At 38.3% G+C, this 20,710-nt stretch overlaps 1 protein-coding gene across 36 annotated transcripts in view; it reads left to right on the forward strand.

Annotated features, from left to right (window-relative positions):
• Nrxn1 (neurexin 1) overlaps positions 1–20,710 on the forward strand; it is a 1,067,728-nt gene that overhangs the window by 988,293 nt on the left and 58,725 nt on the right. The window lies entirely within an intron of this gene.

Below are 20,710 nucleotides of genomic sequence, written 5' to 3' on the forward strand. Positions count from 1 at the left end.
TTCTGTTAGTGGTCGAGAGTGTTAATCCCACTTGCCTTTATTCTCATGGTTACCCTGGATGGTTTTCATGTAGGGACAGAAAGTAGGAACTGTAGTGCCCTGCTTCCTCTGAAATTCCTGCCTGATCGCTAAGCATCATGCTTTCTGCCTGTGGAGGTCACCCCACTGCTGACCAGGCCATCTTTTGTAAAAATGGTGCAGCAGCATTTTAGAAAATGCCTGAAGTTGTGGTAATCCTGGCTGACCCACACTCCTGAAACCCACGTGGCTGTTCTCCTTGTCCTTGCTGTGAGCCTCTTCCCCCCCTGAAGTCTCTGCTGCAGTCACCCAGCCTCTCCGTTGTTTTGTCAGACAGGAAGTACCCTCTAGCGACCCCAGTCTGCAGAAATAGACGCTAAGGACAACCTGTAAGACAGGCCATGCACACTTTGGGGAGACTTAAACATCATATAGCTTTTGGGGGAAAGTTGTGTTGCTGTTCTGTTCTCTCTAGTTATCTAGTTTATAGGGGAGGGTTAGGGCCTCACAGAGAAAGGAGACAGGAATTTTCTCTATAGTTAATGCAGAATTAGGGTAAATAAAATGAAGAAAGAACATTGCTTTTTACTTGCTGGCAATCAGAAAGCATTTGTGAAGCTTAGCATCCTTTCAAAGGTATTTCGCAGACCTCAGAGCCAGACCACATACTTTTCTTTAAAGATTCCCTTTCTCTTGGGCTAAAAGGATGGCTCAGCAGTTAAGAGTTCCCAGCACCCACCTCAGGCAGCTCCCAACCATCTGCAACTCCAGTTCTAGGGGATCCAGCAATATCTCCTCACCTGTGCAGGCATCTACATGAACGTGGTATACACACATACACACAGACACTCACACATACACAAAATAAAAACAAATAAATCTTTGTAAAGTCTTTTTCTCCATTCCTCCATTCATCTGTAGGAGATTACTTTATGATTTGCATAGCAGTGATAACAAGCTAACAATGACTTTTTGACATTAAATTTTACAATGAAATCACTTCTAAAATGTATCTCTAAATACATTTATTTATTTATCAATGTATATCACTTAATATTTCCAGTGGCAAAGAGTACATTTAATGAGCTAAGATAATAAATTTTAGTAACTGCTTCCAAGAGTCATGTGGCTTTGTTTCTATATAAGGGACATAAATATTCATTTTCCAATATCCATTCAACATTATGACCCATTGCCTAGTACATAACTTTGAGTCACTTTGACCTCTGGATCCCTTGCTGCATCTCTCTGTCTCTTCTCTCTGTCTCTGTCTCTCTGTCACTCTCTCTGTGTCTCTGCCTATGTCTCTGTCTCCCACTCTCTCTTTCTGACATTTCCCTTCTATCACATACAAGGACCCTCATGTTTGTGATGGGTATACCATATAATCTGTAGATGTAACCAACTGTCTTATTAAATAAGAAACACAGAACCAATGCAAAGAAGAAAGCCAAGAGATCAGAGCTAAGAGCCTTACCGCCTGCTGCAGCTAACCTCTTAAGCCAAGAGACCTCTCCAAAAGAGACCTACTTCCTGTGTGTTTGTCTTTATATAGTCTTTCTGTTCTGCCTTCTCATTGGTTGTAAACCCAAACACATGACTGCCTCATCACTGCCTGTTTGTACAGCCCTCCAGGTCTTCTATGGTATTGAGATTAAAGGTGTGTATCTCCAATGCTGGCTGTATCCCTGAACACACAGAGACTTACCTAGCTCTGCCTACCAAGTGCTGGGATTATAAACGTACGCCACAAACACCCAGCTCAGCTATGGCTTGCTATTAGCTCTGACCCCCAAGCAACTTTATTTATTAACATACAAATAAAATCACATTTCAGTACAAATAAAATACCATCATAATAATCCATGATAGTCTCCCCCAAGATCTTTCCCAGACAAATTAATAAAGTCTTCAGTTCTGCAGATTAGTACAGAAACACCTTCAGATAGGAATAATTTAGCCTAGCATACTCCAACTCCCATGTCTATCCCTGTGTTCCTAGGCAACTACCAATTCAGGTGAAATGAGTGATCTGTTGGCACACCCAGTTTTTCCTTCCGGTCATCTTTATGCTATGTCTTTCGAAGGAAAGTTCCTTCCACATTCTCTACATGTCCAGAGATTTCCTATCTTTCCAGATTAAAAAAAAAATCAGTGACATCTATTTCTGTTATCTCTCTCTGATCCTTGTTCCTAAGGTGTAATCCCTTCTGCCTCAAAAATTTCACCCCATCTTTAATTCACATGACTCCTATAGATAAATTCTTGTAAAGTGGGAAAGAGTATCTCTGTAGACAAATTTCTAAACAGTCTTATAAAATAAAGAACATGGAGCCAAATAAATATTGGGGTGAAAGCCTTAGAGATCAGGGAAATAGTGATGGCCACCAACCTTACCTCACCAGCTCTACATCTCCCAAAAAGTGAGCCACTTCCTGTCTACCCACACCTTTATTGCCTTCCTGTTCTGCCCTCTCATTGGCTCTTAGCCCAGCTACTTCACTTCCTTGTTACTGCCTGTCTGTACAGACCTCCAGGTCTCTATGGTTAATACTGGGATTAAAGGCAGTTAGTCCTTGAACACACAAAGACCCTGCCTGCCAAGTGATGGGATTAAGGGCGTGTGCTATGCCTGCCTGACTTGTGTTAATGGCTTGCTATTTCCTCTGATCTCCAGGCAAACTTTATTTATTAACATACAAATAAAATATCACCACATATCTCATCTTCATTTCTAGACCTTGAAGTTCTCCAGGTAACATTGTGCACCTCGTTGCTTGCTGTGTGTCCTGCTCACTGCAGCTGTCTTGACTACCAGCTCCATGCACAGATCAAATATTGGTTGAAAGAGTTTATGCATTTTTGAAGTTCATCAAATCATTCTGGCAGCAATGAGAATCAAAGGGCATACACTCAAACATCCTAGAAATTTTTGCATTCTCTCCTTTTTCTTTCTTTCTTTCTTTCTTTCTTTCTTTCTTTCTTTCTTTCTTTCTTTCTTTCTTTCTTTCTTTCTTTTCTTCCTTTCTTTCTATCCAGCATGGTACTGCGCATTCTTAGAATATAGGTTACTTTTTTCTTTTCTGTTATCTAGACATAGTCTGGAAAATTACATGAAAAGCAGGAGGCTCGACAGCTTTTTAAAACATGGTTATATTTTAAAGATTTTGTTTCCTCTCAGAAGACATATCTAAAACTCCAAAGAGAAAATAAACTTTCAACACCCCTGTAATTACACATTACAATGTTATTAAAATGGAGAGATTCAACTTTTCAACAGTCAGGGATGATATTTTCCTTAAGCATTCATTCCATTTAGTTCTTCTAACACAGCTAATTGGCATAAATTATAAGTTCCCTTTCTCTCGTTTTTATTCTCTAGTGAGATGTTAGGATTGAGTTTCACGTCTTGACTCTGGAGACTTGACAGTTGTTACCACCCTCTTCAATCACTGTGGAAAACGGGGCTCCTTTGCTCTAAGAAATCTAAAGGTGTGAAGAAGATTGGAAGGAGAGATCATTTTCTCTCCTTTCCTCAGGTGTTTTCATGTTAGCCAGGAGTGTTTCCATCAGTCCTCTGAGCTGAATGAAATTAGGAGAACCGTACCCAAGCCCGTCGATATTTCATTCTCTCTGCTACCTCCAATGTCTGGCAGTGGTGTGACAAGAATCCTGTTTCTTACACGTCAGTGATTTCTCCACGGTGCTATGAGCAAAGTGAAAGAAAACTGATAACGTGTTTATTAACTTCTTGAAATTCTCTCTCACCCTTTGCCTCACTCAGAGCAGAGAGCTTGGTACTTTGCCCTTATCATTGTAGAATTGTTTTGAATGACAGTAAATAAACCTGAATTGCCAAGCTGGGTTCCTTAGTGGCTGAGCGGTCACCTCTGGCCTGATGGCCAGGCTCACACAATCTTTGTTTTTGTCAAGTCCTTACCTCAACAGTGATGAGTTTATAGGACTCTAGGTCCTTGCAGTTAAGTTGTGAGTATGTGATCTGTGAGATGATTGTGTGCTTTTCAACAATCCTTAGGAGTGTAGTTTAAAAATACTGCGCCCTATAAAATCTAAGTGTATTCATGCAATAAGTAGCTTTTGTTACAATGGCGCTGTACCAGGTACCATGTTCTCTTGAGATTTCTTTGAATTAAAAGCACTTCTTTATTGGTTTCCAAGGACATGTGCAAACTAATTCTCTTAAAGAGACTACTTTTATCTCTTTATTGTCAATATAACTTAAAGCATTTCAAGAAAGAATGAGAGGAAGAAATAAAGGAAACAGAAGCAAGCAAGTAAACAGACCAGCTCATCTTAATGTTCCTTACCTAGTTCTGCCTACAATGAATAGTGCTTTGAGTAGTTCCACCATAGTAGAATGTGGCAGAGGCATAGAAGGGAAGAATCAAATTCTAGTTAAGCTGCTAACGAGAGGATGGCCTCAGAATGTGCTTCACTAGTGTTTCCTGAAGGAAGACCCGTCTGTCTCAAAGTTCTTCTTTAGACATAAGTTTTCAACCTGTTTCAGCCAATCCAAGATGTTCTAAGTCTTACGGGACAGGTGGTTTAAGTTTTATAGGACACTCCCAAACTCTTCCCAAAGGACCATTCCATTTTACACTTAGACCTGCAAGAAGTAAAAACTTCTTTGTTCTACGTGCGCGTCAACGTTTGTTCTTGTGGTATTCCATTTAAGTTATTCTTGTGTGCATGTGATAATATCCCTCTGCTGTTTAGGTTTGAATTATTTCACTAATGACATGATATACAACACCTTCCCATTTGCATTATTGCACTCTGGTTGTCTTTGATGTAGTGTGTTTTAACTTTGACCCATTCTTTAATTGAGTTTTTTTTCTTATTATTGAGTTTCAAGTATTGCCTGCATATTTTGAGTAATAGCCCTTTATCATATGTGTTGTTTACAAACGTATTAATCTGTGGCTAATCTTCTCATTCTATTGACAGTGCAATTCATAAGCAGAGTTTGTATTCCATTTTGTGTTTTAGTAAGTCTGACTTACCTGTTGATTCAGTTATGAATCCATGCCTTTGATGTTAAACCCAAAATGTCAAAGCTGTACTTATGATCGCCTATATTTTCTCTTGACTCATCTTCTAGAGGTTTTCATGGTTTTACTTTTGCATTTAGATATATCAACCACTTGGGGTAAATTCTTGTGAGGTGCAAGATCTATGTCTAGATACATTTCTGCTACATGTGGATGTTTGGTTATACCAGCAAATGTTTAAAAGACAATCATTTTTCCATTGTATTGTTTTTCATCTTTATAAAGATCGGTCAACTTATTCACATGGGTCTACTGCTGATCTGTCTGTTCTTTTATTAACATCACATTGTCTTGGTTAATGTTGAGCTGCTCACTGTTACACACAGTAGCTTGAGCTTGAGTAATGCCAGGCCTCCAACCTTGTTCTTCTTCTTCAATACCATGTTCACTATTCTAGGTCTTTTGCTCCTCCATATAACTTTTTAACTTATTTATTATGTGTATCTGTATAGGCATCTGCATGTCATGATGCATGTGTGGAGGTCAGAAAACAACTTGTGGGAATTGGTGTAGGTCCTTCTGCTGTGTGGGTCCCAGGCTTCAAATTCAAACTCAGTTCATCAGGCTTCAGCATTAAGTGCCCACTGAATCATCTCATGGACCCCCTGTGAATTTTTATATTAACTTTGCATCCTGCAATATTGCTATAATTGCTTATTTTTTCAGGATTTTTTCTCATTTATTTTTTATTTTCTACATTAACAACTACATTATCTATAAACAAGGGCAATCTTATTTTTTTCCATCCTGATATTCATTGTTTTATGTCCTCTTCTTGTCTTAGTGCATTAACCAGTAATGCTAGTATGATCTTTAAAAGGACTGATGAAAAGAGGTGTTATTACCTTCTTCCTGGTCTTAGCCGGATAACTTCAAGGTTCTAAATGTGATTCATAAGGTTAAGTATGAGATATTTTTATAGATATATGACCAACTTAACATAGATTTATATTTATTTTTAATTTGTCTCAAATCTATGTCTGCATGTTTATTAAATTAATTATTTACTAAATGTATATGAAATATTTACTTAGTACTTACACAATACTACCTTTATTGAGTTGTTCTGCTTAGTCTTACGTAAGTCCAAACTTTGTTATAAATACAGATTCATCTACAAACCAGTAGAGATAATTGGAAATCAAATCCAAGCTTTAGGTTAACATAATGGACAGATTTGAAGTTGAGTATTAGTGCCAACATTAGCTACAGAGTATATCCCATTTACAGTATTAATATGTATACTGTATTATATATACAGTATTTTACTGTGGGATGTCATTCTGTATGCTGTGACTATGTGTTACTCTGATTGGTTGGTAAATAAAATGCTGATTGGCCAGTAGCCAGACAGGAAGTATAGGTGGGGTGAGCAGACGAAGAGAATTCTGGGAAGAGGAAGGGCTGAGTTAGGAATCACCAGCCAGACACAGAGGAAGCAAGATGACAAAGCAGAACTGAGAAAAGGTACCACGCCACGTGGCTAAAAATAGATAAGAATTATGGGTTAAATTGAGTGTAAGAGCTAGTCAGTAATAAGCCTGAGCTAATGGTCAAGCAGTTATAATTAATATAAACCTCTGTGCACTTACTTGGGGGATGCAAGTGGAGAGATTTGTCCCAACCGCTGGCCAGCCAGGACATAGGAAAACTTCTGAATACATTATTTTATCCCATACCCACTGCCCTCTCTGAATTGTGTATGTGTTAAGATGATCACTGAATTAAGATTTCTGTAGTTACTGAAATCCTCTTTCATTCTTCTATTCATCTTCTCTCCCCAAATAACCCATCCTTAACTCTGATTTTTAAAAAATGCTTTCTACTATCTCCACTGCCACTACCATCTTTGAGCTATTCTGGAAAGCTTTCTAACTAACTTGTCTGCTGCTTATCTGCTTACAACTCACACTAAACCTTTCCATTGACTGTAGATGAAATAAACAAAAATGTGTAACGCTTCACCCTAGAGAACTAATCATTGCTCATTTTTCTTAAAGACTCACCCCATTGCCTAACTGTACAACTCCAGTCAGGCCCTATGGCTCTCTTCTACCTACTCTGCTTTGGCTCCTACATGCTTCAGATGCCTTTCCATCTCAAGTTCTTTCAGTTATTACTGCTTGGTACAGAAATGCATTTCTTCTAGATAGTCACACACACTGCCTCTTGTCTAACGATGTCTAACAACTGTCCTCTGAGCACCCAGTGTTAGGAACATTCTCTTTCATTCTGTTCCTTCACTCTTTAATGCTTTTAAGTCTACTACTTGGTTTTGAGGGTTGTTGGAAGCAAAGAGATGTCTCTGATATCCAAGAATTCATCCAATCCATAGAGTGTCGTTAGAAACTGAGCTTACAGGTTGACAGTGCCATCCATCTTCAGATGGAAACAGTCCCATCAAGTGTGAACATGAGACAGTACAATTCTAAGACCATGATGAGACAAAAGTGAAGCTGCATTGCTATTTTATATAATAACAGATAAAGCCAGGGTCATTCATCCATCTCCTGGTTAGACACATGAGTGAGAAGGACTTCATCAATCCTTTTAGTTTGCTCTTGCTACAGATAAGATGTACTGAGAGGCCCAATCCTAGAATCACTGCAGCTTCCCAATGATATCTAATCCAGGACAAAGCCTTGCTTTTAGCCCAAACTGCTTAATAACACTTTCGGCTTACGAAGATGCTTTGTGGTTCCCCATGATGGGTGTGCTTCCTTGTGGTTCCCCATGATGGGTGTGCTTCCTTGAGATAATGATTAGGAAGTTTGTCATATTTAACTCAAGATGTGGCATATGACTGGAGTGCACTGGCATTGGTGTATTGCTTGGCTTTTAGTTTAATTTTACCTGAGAATTAGATCAGCAGCCCTGTTGCCTTATTCTGTATTGTTTACACAGAGTCTTAAACAAATCTCTATTTACAAGAGCCAGTATGTAAGTGCTGAATGACTGATTTCGTCTTTTTATATTGAAATGTAATGCATCTTAGATTGGCATATTTTAAACACAGGTCTTTGTTTCACTTGATAAATCACAAGCAGAACCAGAAACTTAAGTTCTTTTTATTTACTTTTTAACAAGCAAGTGGTATATAACTCATTGATCTGAATATTTGAGATAAAGTTAAGGGCTAGCAGCCTGCTTATTAAGAATTAAACAGTCTTAGCATTAGTTAATAATAGCATACAATTAGAGTTACCTAGAATTCTGACTGAATAGACTATGGCTGCCTCATTCTCCTGGGCAATATTTCAAAACTTCCACTGCAGACTGTATCTGGAGAGGGAGTGGGATTATTTTCCTGGTTTCTGTTGGATGTAGATTTCAATTAAAAAAAAAAAAACTGTAAATTTTTTGTTGTTGTTGTTGTTTTGGGTTTTTTTATTTGTTTGTTTTAGCCTTTGAAAATTTGTTGCTTTAGAGATGTTAATTAATGCTACAATGGTGCGTAATAGCCTCAACTAACATTTTCCTTTAAGAACTAATGCACATAAACATGTTTTATACCTCACAAATATCCTCCCATTACGTTTTCAAAAAATCAGTGTACGGAGACAGTTCAATACATTGAAAGTTCGCACAGTTGAGCATTCAGGTTTTGGGGCTTTTTTCTACCTATCTAGGTCAAGTGCAAAGTTGGTTTAATATAAAGTATCTAAGGGACTTCAGTTTCTGAGTTACTAAGCCTTTAGGCCTTCTGCTTTGTGATTAAGTTATGACTTAGGTAATGTGGACCCTTCTGAAAGCAAAAGACAGCTAATACATCTACTCTCCTGCAACTCATGACAAAGGAAAAGTCAACTCAGATGTGTGACCCCTTTTTTTATTTTCCAGTCTAGAAACTATTTTGTTTTATCTTCCAAGATTTTAGCAGGAAAGAGCCTCTTATTCAGTATATACTACTTTTCTGACAGAATAGTCCAAACAGTTATCTGATCACCAAGGCAGAGGTAGTTACTGTGTCTCACTTTGTGGGTTCCCAAGATTGAGAGATAATGGAACCATTTTCTAACAGTCAAATCAATTATTTATTATGTAATAAAACCTTTAATTTAGGAAGACCATTTTATTCTTTAATATATATTTTCCCAACCATTCCTCTTTGCAGCAATCCAACACAAATGAATACATCCCCACTTCATTTCTGAATTACTATGTGGGTGTCTCTCAAAGGATCTGATTTTAAAGCTCAAATAAAAATAATAGCAATGATTTTTCTTTTTTCTTTGCAATCATAAACATATGCAACTGTGGCTTCTAATCGACTCAAACTGACATTTTCTGTATTTCTTGATTTCAATTGTTTTGCAATTGAGAAATTACTGTAAAAATCAAATGGATTATACTATGAAATACTACCTGACTGATAAATGTCCTGGAAAAATTTAGAGGATAAAAAGAAACATATAATAGCTTACTTAGAATTTGGTCTTCTCTCTCATGAATCTCTTCTAAAATTCAGGGCTACTGCTTAGGAAATCCACTTTGTTTCAACAGGAATACGTTCAGAGACAGTCAACTTTCCCTTTCATTTAGGTAGAATCTTTACTGCAAGGGTTCATAACATAAGGAACTTGCATGATATTTTATATCATGTATTTTAAAGGATGTTAAAGAGACTGGAAACTTCATGGGTCTGGGGCTATGGAGGAACCTTAGACAGAAAAGTAATTGTTACCCATTCAGGAGGACCTGAGTTTAATCCCCAGAGCCCACATTCAGTAAAAAAGCCAGGTATGTTGGAGAGGTGGATCCCTGGTTCTCTGGTTAAGCCTAGCCTACATGCTGAGATGTAAGCCAACGAAAGACCCTGTTCCAGAAAAGAACATAGGTGGCAGCCTAGGAACAATACTACAGGTGTCTTCTCACTTCCACATGTAGATGAACACATATGTACATCTGGATGAACATTGCCCTGGCAGGTGCTTGCATGTATACACACACACACACACACACACACACACACACACACACACACACACAGCATTATGGGTTTCAATATGTCAATGAAACAAGCAGTATTATATCCTAGTATACGCTGTAATACTCATGCTGTAAATGATACCTGTGATTTGTGTGTGTCTTCTCTATCAGGAAGGTGCCAAGGAGGCACACACACACACACACACACACACACACACACACACACACACACAAAGTTCACATGCTACTTACGTACCAAAAACAAATCATGAATATGTTGTCTAAGTCCTACACAGACTTAGAACAGTAGGTTGTGTTATAGCACCTTCTTGATGAAGACAAATCTCTCTACAATACTACTAAAATCATATTTACCTTTTTCACTTCTTTCATGAGAGTAAGGGTTTCCCACAGACTACATTGCATGCGATATTTCAACAGATTAACTGTAAAAATAGATATAAACAAGTTTTTATTAAGAAGATTTTATAGTTATTTTTAAGTTTGTTATGCCAACATTAGTAAGTTTGTTAGTTTTGCATAAGATAAATCTTTGACAATCTCTTTTGTTACTTTCTAATAGAAATTATTTTTTAGGATGTATTTTATTATTTATTGGTGGGAGGAGGTTGCTCACAGAAACCAGAAGAAGACACTGAATCCTCAGGAGCTGGAATTGCAAACGGTTGTGAGCCCCAGGTGTGGGTACTGGGAACCCAACTTGAGTGTTCTGCAAGGGCAGCCAGTGCTCTTAAGCTCTGCTCCAGCTCTCTAGTCCCCAGTTTCATTTTAAATTGAATTAAAACAAAAAATTAGGTCAGATGGTGGTGATGCACACACATAAAGAGGCAGAGACAGGCAGATCTCTGTGAGTTCAAGGCCTACCTAGTATACAAAGTGAATTTCAGAACAGCCAGAGCTGTTACACAAGGAAACCCTGTCTTAAAAAGCAACAACAAATTAAAAATTAAATTTCTAAATAGAATCTTCAATTACTAGTGTTTATTCACAAACATTCATATACACAATCTACACAAGCAATATACTCCATTGGTGTCTTCAGCAGTTTTTACAAGTAAAACTAAGCCTTAGACAAGAGTCTTTCAATAATGACTGCCTTAGAGAAATGGTGGATCACTTATCACGTGCTCTGCCTTCTGGGATTCTGGACAATTGTCCATTCTGTTAGTTTAGATCCAGTTGGAGAGTGCCATGACATATCATGACATATATGTGGGTTCTCTCCTTCTCCTTCATGGGTCCTGGGAATCAAACTCAGGTCAAACTCAAGTCATTAGGCTTAATAGCAGGTGGCTTTAACCCTGTGCTATCTCACCAGCCCTAAACATTCATTTAAATTTCTCACAATGTGACACTAGAACTACTTTCATGGTAGTAGGTTCTATTACATAATTCATTTTCCTCACTGAGTGCATGGATATTTGATTGTTGTACAAATCAAGCACTTTTTGGAGTGTTTCTGTATTGAAACATTACATGTTGATGTTTCCCAGTCAGATATGAGGTGTGGTATATAGGATGTGTACTGATAACATGTGAAAGTGGTTTGACGTCTGAAGGAGGTGAGTAGGCTTTGCATTTGTTTTGATAACAAATAGTGTAGATTCATGTTCATCCTGCGATAACATTGCTCTCACTAACATCCCAGTGGGTTTTCTTTAGTGCAAGGGAGATAAGTTAGCCTGCCTAATGGGATTGTGCCTCATAGTGGGTCCATGTATTGTGCTTGTGAGCGCCATTTGCCTTGCCCATTAAGCTGTGTATGTAGCATTTATAGAAGCGTAAGCTCAGTGCATACTAATGACTTCATTGATTTCTATTGATCTCACCTCAGTTCACATACAAATGGCAACTGGCACAAAGCCTACCACATTCTGGCAAAGTTCAGTACATCATAGACTGCATAAATCTACACATAAAATTGCTAATAAGAAAACCTCTGAACTATATTCACTATAAGAACAAAAATGAAATATTAGATGATAAAATGCATAGTGATGCAGCATGTGAGGATGGCTTCTGATACGTTCTTATGTAACTCATCAGTGGGAGCAGTCATACATTTTTCTTCCCCTGGGGTAGTACCATAATGTACTGGCTGTATTCTCCATGGGTACTGTCTAATTGTGGTCAGCTGTCCTACCATTTAATGGATAGAACTGCCTTCCTTTTAGACTGAAAGGAGACTGTTCTGATCCCACTGTACCCAAAGACCTGATTCACAGCATGTCATAGAGTTTTGCTATCTAGGCTAAAAAAATGGATCTGCAAAAATATGTAAAAATAGATCTATGAAGTGTATAAATATAAAAGTATCTGAATATTTTTAAAGACCTATAACAATGTGAATGTTTCTAGAATAAAGTAGACTTTCATGGTGTCAGACAAGACAATGATATTAACGAAAACATGGAGTTATAAACTTAGACTTAAGAACCATGTTGACACATTGGTTCTTTCCATTTGCTTAATAAGCATATTCAGAGCCCAAGTTCTGAGCTGAGTTTCCCATGATGAGATGGAACAAGTCTCATTCCCCTAGCTGTTAATTATCTACAAAGAAGAAAAAGAAAGACACAAACTATGAGAAATCCAGAGTTCTTGGATAAGTATTACAAAGTGCTGTGGGAACAGTGACTAACTGGCTAGAGACTTCAGGAATGCTGCAAGAGAGAGTAGCATTTGAGCTTGGTACAATATAATGTGTGGGAGTGTACCAGAATCTTCTTAAATGGGAAAGGGCATCCCCAGATAGAAAAGACAACATGTTCACACCAGAGAGGACGTAGGAGAACACAACATCCTGGAGACAATGTGAGAATTAGAACAAGTTTCTTTGAAAAGAAGTTTGGCAGATTGTCTCAAGATCTATACAAACATGTACATCTTTAGCATAAAATCCCACTTATGGGAGTTTATGTCATGGAAAAGCACAGCAAAGAAGAGTTTCAGTCATAAGGGCAGAAATGCAAAAGAAAAATTGGTTCATTATCTAAAATGTGCAAAATAGTTATGTAGATTATAGCACACAGTCTTATTGATCAATTCTGTTGCTAGGATAATAGTAATAACTGTTCTAAATCAGATAGAAATGTATCTATGCTATTGTATTAGCTTATAAAACAATATAGCTTTGCTATGGTGACTATTTATAAGTGATCTGTGTATGTAGATAGGGTGAAGAACTCAAACTCCAAATCCAGACAGCAGCAACAATCACAAAATGTTCTGTCAAGGCGGTAGGACTGTGACTGATTTATTTTAGTTAATTTAACAAATTATGACCCTATTGGTTACTAATTCAGGTAGTGGTTGTTGAGTGGATGTAAATGTTTATGTGTAAGAGATGTGATAGAATTCACTGTTAGCAGAGATAGAGGAACCAGTCATATACCAAATACATTTTTCAGTTTTTAAAGAAATCTCCAGAATCCACCCATCCCATCATTAAAGGAGTTCTATTTCTGTAATGTGATGGATGGTCCAGCACATTGCAGGCTGTGACAGTGGGCCAGAAATATGTGGGGGAGGGGAATACACATTGGAGAGTGTATTTTGTAAGGTACAAAACAAGCTACCTGAGAACCATCTGGAATATACGTCAGTGTCAGTTATGCACTTTTTAATCTCATCCTTAACGTTACAATTTCAAAAGAAAGTTATAAATTTATAAAGATAAATGTAAGGCTACGAACTGCATATTTAATAAGCACATTAATTCTAAGACATCTTCAATTTGGAAAACCATTGATTGATTTAAAATGTTGACCCACATGAAATTAATAATATAAATTCTCACGAAACATGGAATTTATTTGGGGTACACATTTGAAAAGTCCTTCTGCTCTTTGATTTTCCTTGTATTAAGGAAAATTCCTTGTATTATATTTCTGGTATTGCTCCTAGTTTAACCCAGTTTGTTAGCATCACAAATGATGTTAACACCTCCAACCAGTCAAAATATGCATTCCCCATGCACATGTATTGATGTTCATGCACAGTGTTGGGAAGTCTTCTGTGGTTTTCTGTAGCTACCCTTGTTGCTTTATTCTTAATGCTTACAGTATCATTATGTTGTAAGGTTACAACAGACTACACTCACTATGACTTTCATCCTGTGGCTTATTAATGTGCCTGAACTTGATTTAATGATTTGTGTTCTTTTCTCCTTTGTAACTTTCTCTTTTGATTCTTCATTTCCTTATCCCTCCCCCCTACCCCCCTGTATTTCTGATTAACTTAACCATCGACTATAGCTTTAGTGATTAATGGTTTTTTTTCTTAATCTGCTCTTAAACATCCTTGGTCAGTGACTTCTGCTTGGGAAAAGGTATTGTCCTACTCACTACCTCACTGCATCCTTAGCAACTTTTCCTTGGGGTCTTGGTGTGTTAAAGTAAGGAAACATAGAGGATCCAGGTAGATCATAAATCATCCAACATGAGGCGGAGAATGACAGTCTGAATGCTGAGGAGACTATGTCAGAAAACACACAGCACTTTTACCCTCTCACCTTCAATCTGTGGCCTAGAAACCACCTAGGAAACACGCAGTGACAGGGAATCTCTGTACAGGATAGTCTCGTTCCAGCCCATGAGTCACTGTTGTTCAAAATGGACTAGTGATTCCTCTCTAGGTGGACTTACTGTCAGACAGCTGAGGAAGTTCTGATCTGACAACATTGGGCACAGATTCTAGAAAGCCATCCTAAGAAAGCCTCTGAGTACAAATGAATTCCTAGGACAGAACAATGTCCCATCCTGGTATCTGCGCTGGTCTGGTTTCTAATTGCAGCAGTAATGTCAGAACTAATACAGCCAAGGTCATGTGCAGCTCAGTACCAACCCATTCGAAATGATACCATGTACATGAATCCTCCTTTCCAAAAATACTCTCAATTAAAGCAGACTTTACTTCCTAAAGCTAGGTTTGGGAAACTATTGATTACCAAATGGCTCTATATCACAGACATTTTTTCCCCTGTTCTACTGTGAAATCCCCTCAAACATCTCTGTTGTGGATAGTATCCCCAGTACTTTTTATTTTCTAATATTTTTTTTTTTTTTTGAGACAGGGTTTCCCTGTGTAATTTTGGTGCCTGTCCTGGATCTCGGTGTGTAGACAAGACTGGCCTCGAACTCACAAAGATCCGCCTGCCTCTGCCTACCGAGTGCTAGGATTAAGGGCGTGCGCCACCACCGCCCGGCTATGCACCACCACCGCCCAGCTTATTTTCTTATACTTTTTTGACTCATTAGAATTTCTGTGATAGAGCTGTGGAGATGGTTGAATAGGTAAAGGCACTTGCCACCAAGTCTGACAACCTGAGGTCCGTCACTGCACTCTACATGGTGGAAGGTGAAAACTGACTCCTGGTTCCTGCAAGTTGTCCTCTGACCTCTACATGCATGCCTTGGGCCACATGCATACACATGCCACATACACACACCACATACCACTCCCACCCCCACCCCCCCCACATCCCACACACATACCACATACATACACAAATTAATGTTTGCAAACTCAATGAAAAAGAAATCCCATTGATAGAGTTTTTCCTGCAGAGTCCTGAGATTGAAGCCCTGGCAGGGTCCTGTGGTTCTTATTTAAAGATGCAGTTCTTACTGACAGTGCAGACTTGAGAGCAGTCTACATCAGAAAGACTCTATGGAATTGTCTAGAAATCCAGACATTTGGGTTTCCTCATAGTTCTTAAGAAACTGAAAATAACTATTCTAGAGCACTGGCGTTAGTTCAAATTTGAAAAGAATTCATAGGTGACCTATTTTCAAGAATGTAGATGTTTCTTAATCACTGTAAGCCTCAATTCTTGTATAATTTAAAATATAATTATATATAGTAGTACTATATAATGTATGTAATAAAAATACAATATAATAATTCTCAGGGTATAATACTATTGGAGAGATTGTGAGATTTTTTTTCTTATTATTTCTTTTATTTTTGAGATTATAATATAATTGCATCATTTCCCCCTTCCCTTTCCTCGCTCTAAACCTGCCCGTATACCCCTCCAAGCTCTCTTTCAAATTCATGGCCTCTATTTTCATTAATTATTATTGCATACATATATGCAATGTATATGTAATATATATTCCTAAACACACAAATACAACCTGCCCAGTGTATATACTGTTACTTATATGTATGTTTATAGGGTTGGCCACATATTTTTGCTTCTTCAAAGTCTATATGAGGCTCAGTCAGTAAAACTGCCTATGGCTTCCACATGGGAATCTGAGTTTGAGTCTCCAGCAATCCCGCACACAGGAGGCATGACAGCTGCAATCCCAGCACTGAAGAGGAACGGGCATGGAGCCCATCAGCCAGCCAGTCTAGCCAACATGTGCTCGAGGTCCAGGGAAAACACCGGTTCAAAATGTCAGACAGAGAATGACCAAGCGTCAATTTCTAGTCTCATGCATGTATGTACACACCCATCCACACATGTACACAAACCACACACGTGCACACACACACAAATACATAAGAACATATCACCTAGAGAACTAATCAGTATCAAAGAAAGTTAAAAGGCAAGAACAGAGAGAAGGAAACACGAGTCCGTAGAATTTTACTCCCTTAGATGTTAATCCCCATCTTACCTCTGAAGCACACCTGTGGGTGTTTAGTTAGTAGGCAATAGGACTTTGGTGATCTTTTGTTCCTCAAACAAGTGTTGCCACTATAAAGGAGGAAAGAAAGCCAAAACTAATAATAAATGTGCATGAGCTCAGTCGACTGTGATGTTCCCACCAGTTCTATTTTCCACTCTCATAAAAAAATGAAAAAGTTCCAAAATAATTCTCTGTATGATATTGTCTCTCAACTGGAACTTACTTCCTGACATATGTCTTTTAAAAAGTCATCTATGCATCCCACTTCTCATTGATGACTATGGAGTGGCAATTTACATTTTCAAAAGCTCATCCGTAGCTCCTCAAATTCTTCTAAGAGGAAGATGCTTGGGAACCAGGCATAATGGCTCATGCTGGTAATCCCCGCACTCAGGAAGCCAATGCAGGAAGACTTTAAGGTTGGAGACCATCATGAGCTATGAGTGAGTTCCAGGGTCATCTGAGTGTGTCCCCCAGAAGTCAAATATTTAAAAAAAAATACTGAAACATACCATGTTGTAGTCCCTAACCTACAGATATTCATTTGAATATCTGGGGGGCTCTTGCTCTGTTTTCTCAATAACAGTGGCTTTGGGGGCTTCATTTCTCCTTGGTGTCATATGGACAGGGATCTGTAGATGGAGAGGGAAGATGGAGGGCCCATCCTTCCTCTTACTCGACATCAGCTTCTCTGTGTCCTAAAATGCCACTCTAGTTAATAGTTGATCATTTTTAAAATTTTTATAACTACATTTCTTGATTTATCAAGGTTAGGACATGTTATGTTACATGTGTGGACATCAGACAACAATTTGTAAGAGTCTGTTTTCCACCATGTGGGTCCCGGGGATTGAACTCAAGTGATCAGGCTTCATGGCAAGAGCCTTTATCCACTGGTCCACATTGCCTCTCTCTCTCTCTCCCTCTCCCTCTCCCTCTCCCTCTCCCTCTCCCTCTCCCTCTCCCTTTCTCTCCCTTCCTCCCTCCCTCCGTGTGTGTGTGTGTGTGTGTGTGTGTGTGTGTGTGTGTGTGTGTGTGTGTTTAAAGGATCTTGAAATGAATCAACATTGTGTTGATCCATACTCTGAATGGCTAAAATACCACTGGGGTATATTTTAAGCAAAATTATTCAAACTTTTCATCCAAGTCTGATATATACAAGAAGAGTCTGAACTATTTGAGCTATAAAAGCTGAGGAAATGATGAAAATCTATCAGCCTGTATTGCCCCCCACACAACAGTATGCTATGATACCCATGGGTCTTGGGGTTGGTTTTTTTTTTTTTTTTTTATAACTTGTTATCCTTTTAGAATTTTGCTCACAGAAAGGGGAGGGGACAGAAAGAGGGAAAGAGAGACCTAGGCTTCATTCCTATAACTTCTTCCTATGAACAAGAGCTTGAATGGGGCATGAAGTTGTTCTCATTGCTAGATAGCTCGGGAGCTAAGCCCTGTTGCACTGACCATGACCATTTCAGGCTTGAAACAGCATGGGAATTGACATGACATGAATGAAGGCCAAAAAGAGAATGAATCTGAAGCTGATCTTGAGAACCCTGCCTTCCAGAACCTTGCTCATGGATAAAAGGATTCACTGGGGTGTCTAGGGACAAGAGCCGAGGGCAGTTTCTGAGGGAAAAGAAGGGCATTTTGCCCTTTTTGCAAGCCATGCTACAGAACGGTTCGTGATAGGCTTTGCTCACTTTCTCCTTTCCCATTCCTGCCTTCAAGGATTGTTGAAGTAGTCTAAGAATTTTTATTTTGAGGGTGAGAAAAGCCCTTACACCCTTCATATCATCTCTCATTTAGTCCTATGCTGTACCTGGCCACATGCTTAAAAATGCAAAACCATGGGGGCACATAGAACTCAAGTCATTGGTATTTGCATTATTAATCCAAATGATATTAATTTCTCACTTTACATTTATTTTATATAATTTATATAAATTTATATGCTATATTTATATTAATTTTTTACTTTAATAAAAAGAAAATCTATGAAGAATAGATTCTTTGAGCCAAAGGCAGAATTTGAGCAAACTGGCCCTGACATCCTTTTAAACATGTTTTCTGTTGACTTCCAGGTCATCGTACTGTGAATTGTGCTCTGCCTCTCATCCTCACTCATGGTTTTCTTCCTTCCACAGCTAGCCTAGTCCGAACCCCCTTCACTTATTTCATTGCATCTTGATAATATAAATCACAGTATACATTTTTTAAAAATTTTTTGGTTGAAAATAAGATAAAAATGCTTAGTGTTTAGGACATGTCTTTTACATCATGGTACTATTGCAATTTGGGGCCAGGTGTCCCTGCTGTGGAACATGCCCTGTGCACCCCAAATCACTAGATGACAGTAGAGCCTCCGGTTGTACCAATCAGAAAACACCCCTTTATCCTTGACTAGCCAGTTTGGGGTAGAGAGATAGGTGGAGGGCAGAGCTACCAACACAAGTAACTGGTTTTCAGGATAATATAGGATTAAAAATAAATCCTTAAGAAATCATCAGCCCTAGGCTAACTTTAGCCAATTCATTCATTTTTTTAATTTCATATCTCTTAAAGTTATAGAAATCTAGGCAGAAACAAGGAATGACGGTCACTATCTATTATCTTGAGTTCTAGATTTTGGATGAAATGAACTCATGCCAGGTGAAGAACAAAATAAAACTGATTTTTCTTTGTCTTTGTCCACATATTGTTTTTTTTTTTTTTTTTTATGGAATATTTCCTTGTCTTTCAAGCAGTAGTAATATCCTAAATTGCAATTCAAGCTTATCTCAGCTGCTTCTTGCTAGTTGCATCCAGCTAGAAACTAAGATTAAACTGGCTAACTTGGAAGTCTGAGTAAACAGGGAAATTATTCACACCACATCTCTTCACATTCCTACCTGTAAAGGTCAGAGATGCTTTAGGTTAACTGCGATTGTGCTTTATAGCTGTTAGCCCATGTAAGGTAGCACTGTCGTTTATATCTGGTGATGAAAGGCTAGAACTGAGGGGGACTGTGGAGCTCTTCACACTGTCTCTAACAGAGTCCTCCTGTGCATGCCTACCCCCTTCCTTTGCCTAAAAAGGGGGCTACTGTCCTCTCCCATCTATCTCCTTTCCCCTCAGTATTGTCCCTCAAAGCATCTATTAGCCATGTTCTTCAAAACCTAAATGAACACTAGTGTCATTATTTTATTTAGTTAATTGCCATTAAATGGCAAAGTAAATAATATATACATTTGACGAAAGTGTACAAAATGGAACCTGATTAAACTATATCTCACATCCCTTTTTGGATTTAGTCTCCTTTCTCAGATAAACCTCTATTACCTGATAATTTATGTCTTTGTGAAAATGTACATATATAGCACTTGTATGTCTATGGGTGTATATGTGTGTTTGTGTGTGTGTGTGTGTGTGTGTGGGTGGGTGGGTCGGTGGGTGGATGGGTGTGGGTGTGTGCTTGCGCAGCTTTTAAGTTTTGTGCCTTGTATTTCAAATAGCAGTATATGGTGCTAGAGTGTGATGGTGATTATTTGCTTTCACCTTTGTTTTGAAGAAATAAAACCTCGTCAGAGGCTATGTTGTTATTAAACAAATAGGTCAAGTCCATGTATCAACCACAAGACAACATATTTAGAGAAACTGAAAAGTACTCTGTTATTTTCTCATAGCTGATACTTAATAAAAAGAAAGAGGAAAAGACACTTGCAAAATCTATCACAGGGTTCTATATTTTAGGAATGTCTTATAAAAATGGTAGTCAACAAAGAGTGAGAGATTATAGCAGTCTCAAGCTCAGTCACCATTTACTTCTGACAGTGTTCCTATTAGTGTTTATCCTCAGATTCACTTTTCTGAGTAGTGTTGGGTGACTAATTAACTTTAAAAGTGCCTGTGGCATTTTCTTATATAGTTTCATCCCTAAAGATATTTCAATATTTATTTTGAGCTTTTGGTTCTTAAATCTTCACGGTCCTGTTGTTTGAAAAAATACCATAGCCTCTCCTCTTTGCACACCATCAGACTGTAAAGCAC

This window comes from Peromyscus leucopus, chromosome 22 (assembly GCF_004664715.2).
Source record: "Peromyscus leucopus breed LL Stock chromosome 22, UCI_PerLeu_2.1, whole genome shotgun sequence".
Classification (NCBI taxonomy): Eukaryota; Metazoa; Chordata; class Mammalia; order Rodentia; family Cricetidae; genus Peromyscus; species Peromyscus leucopus.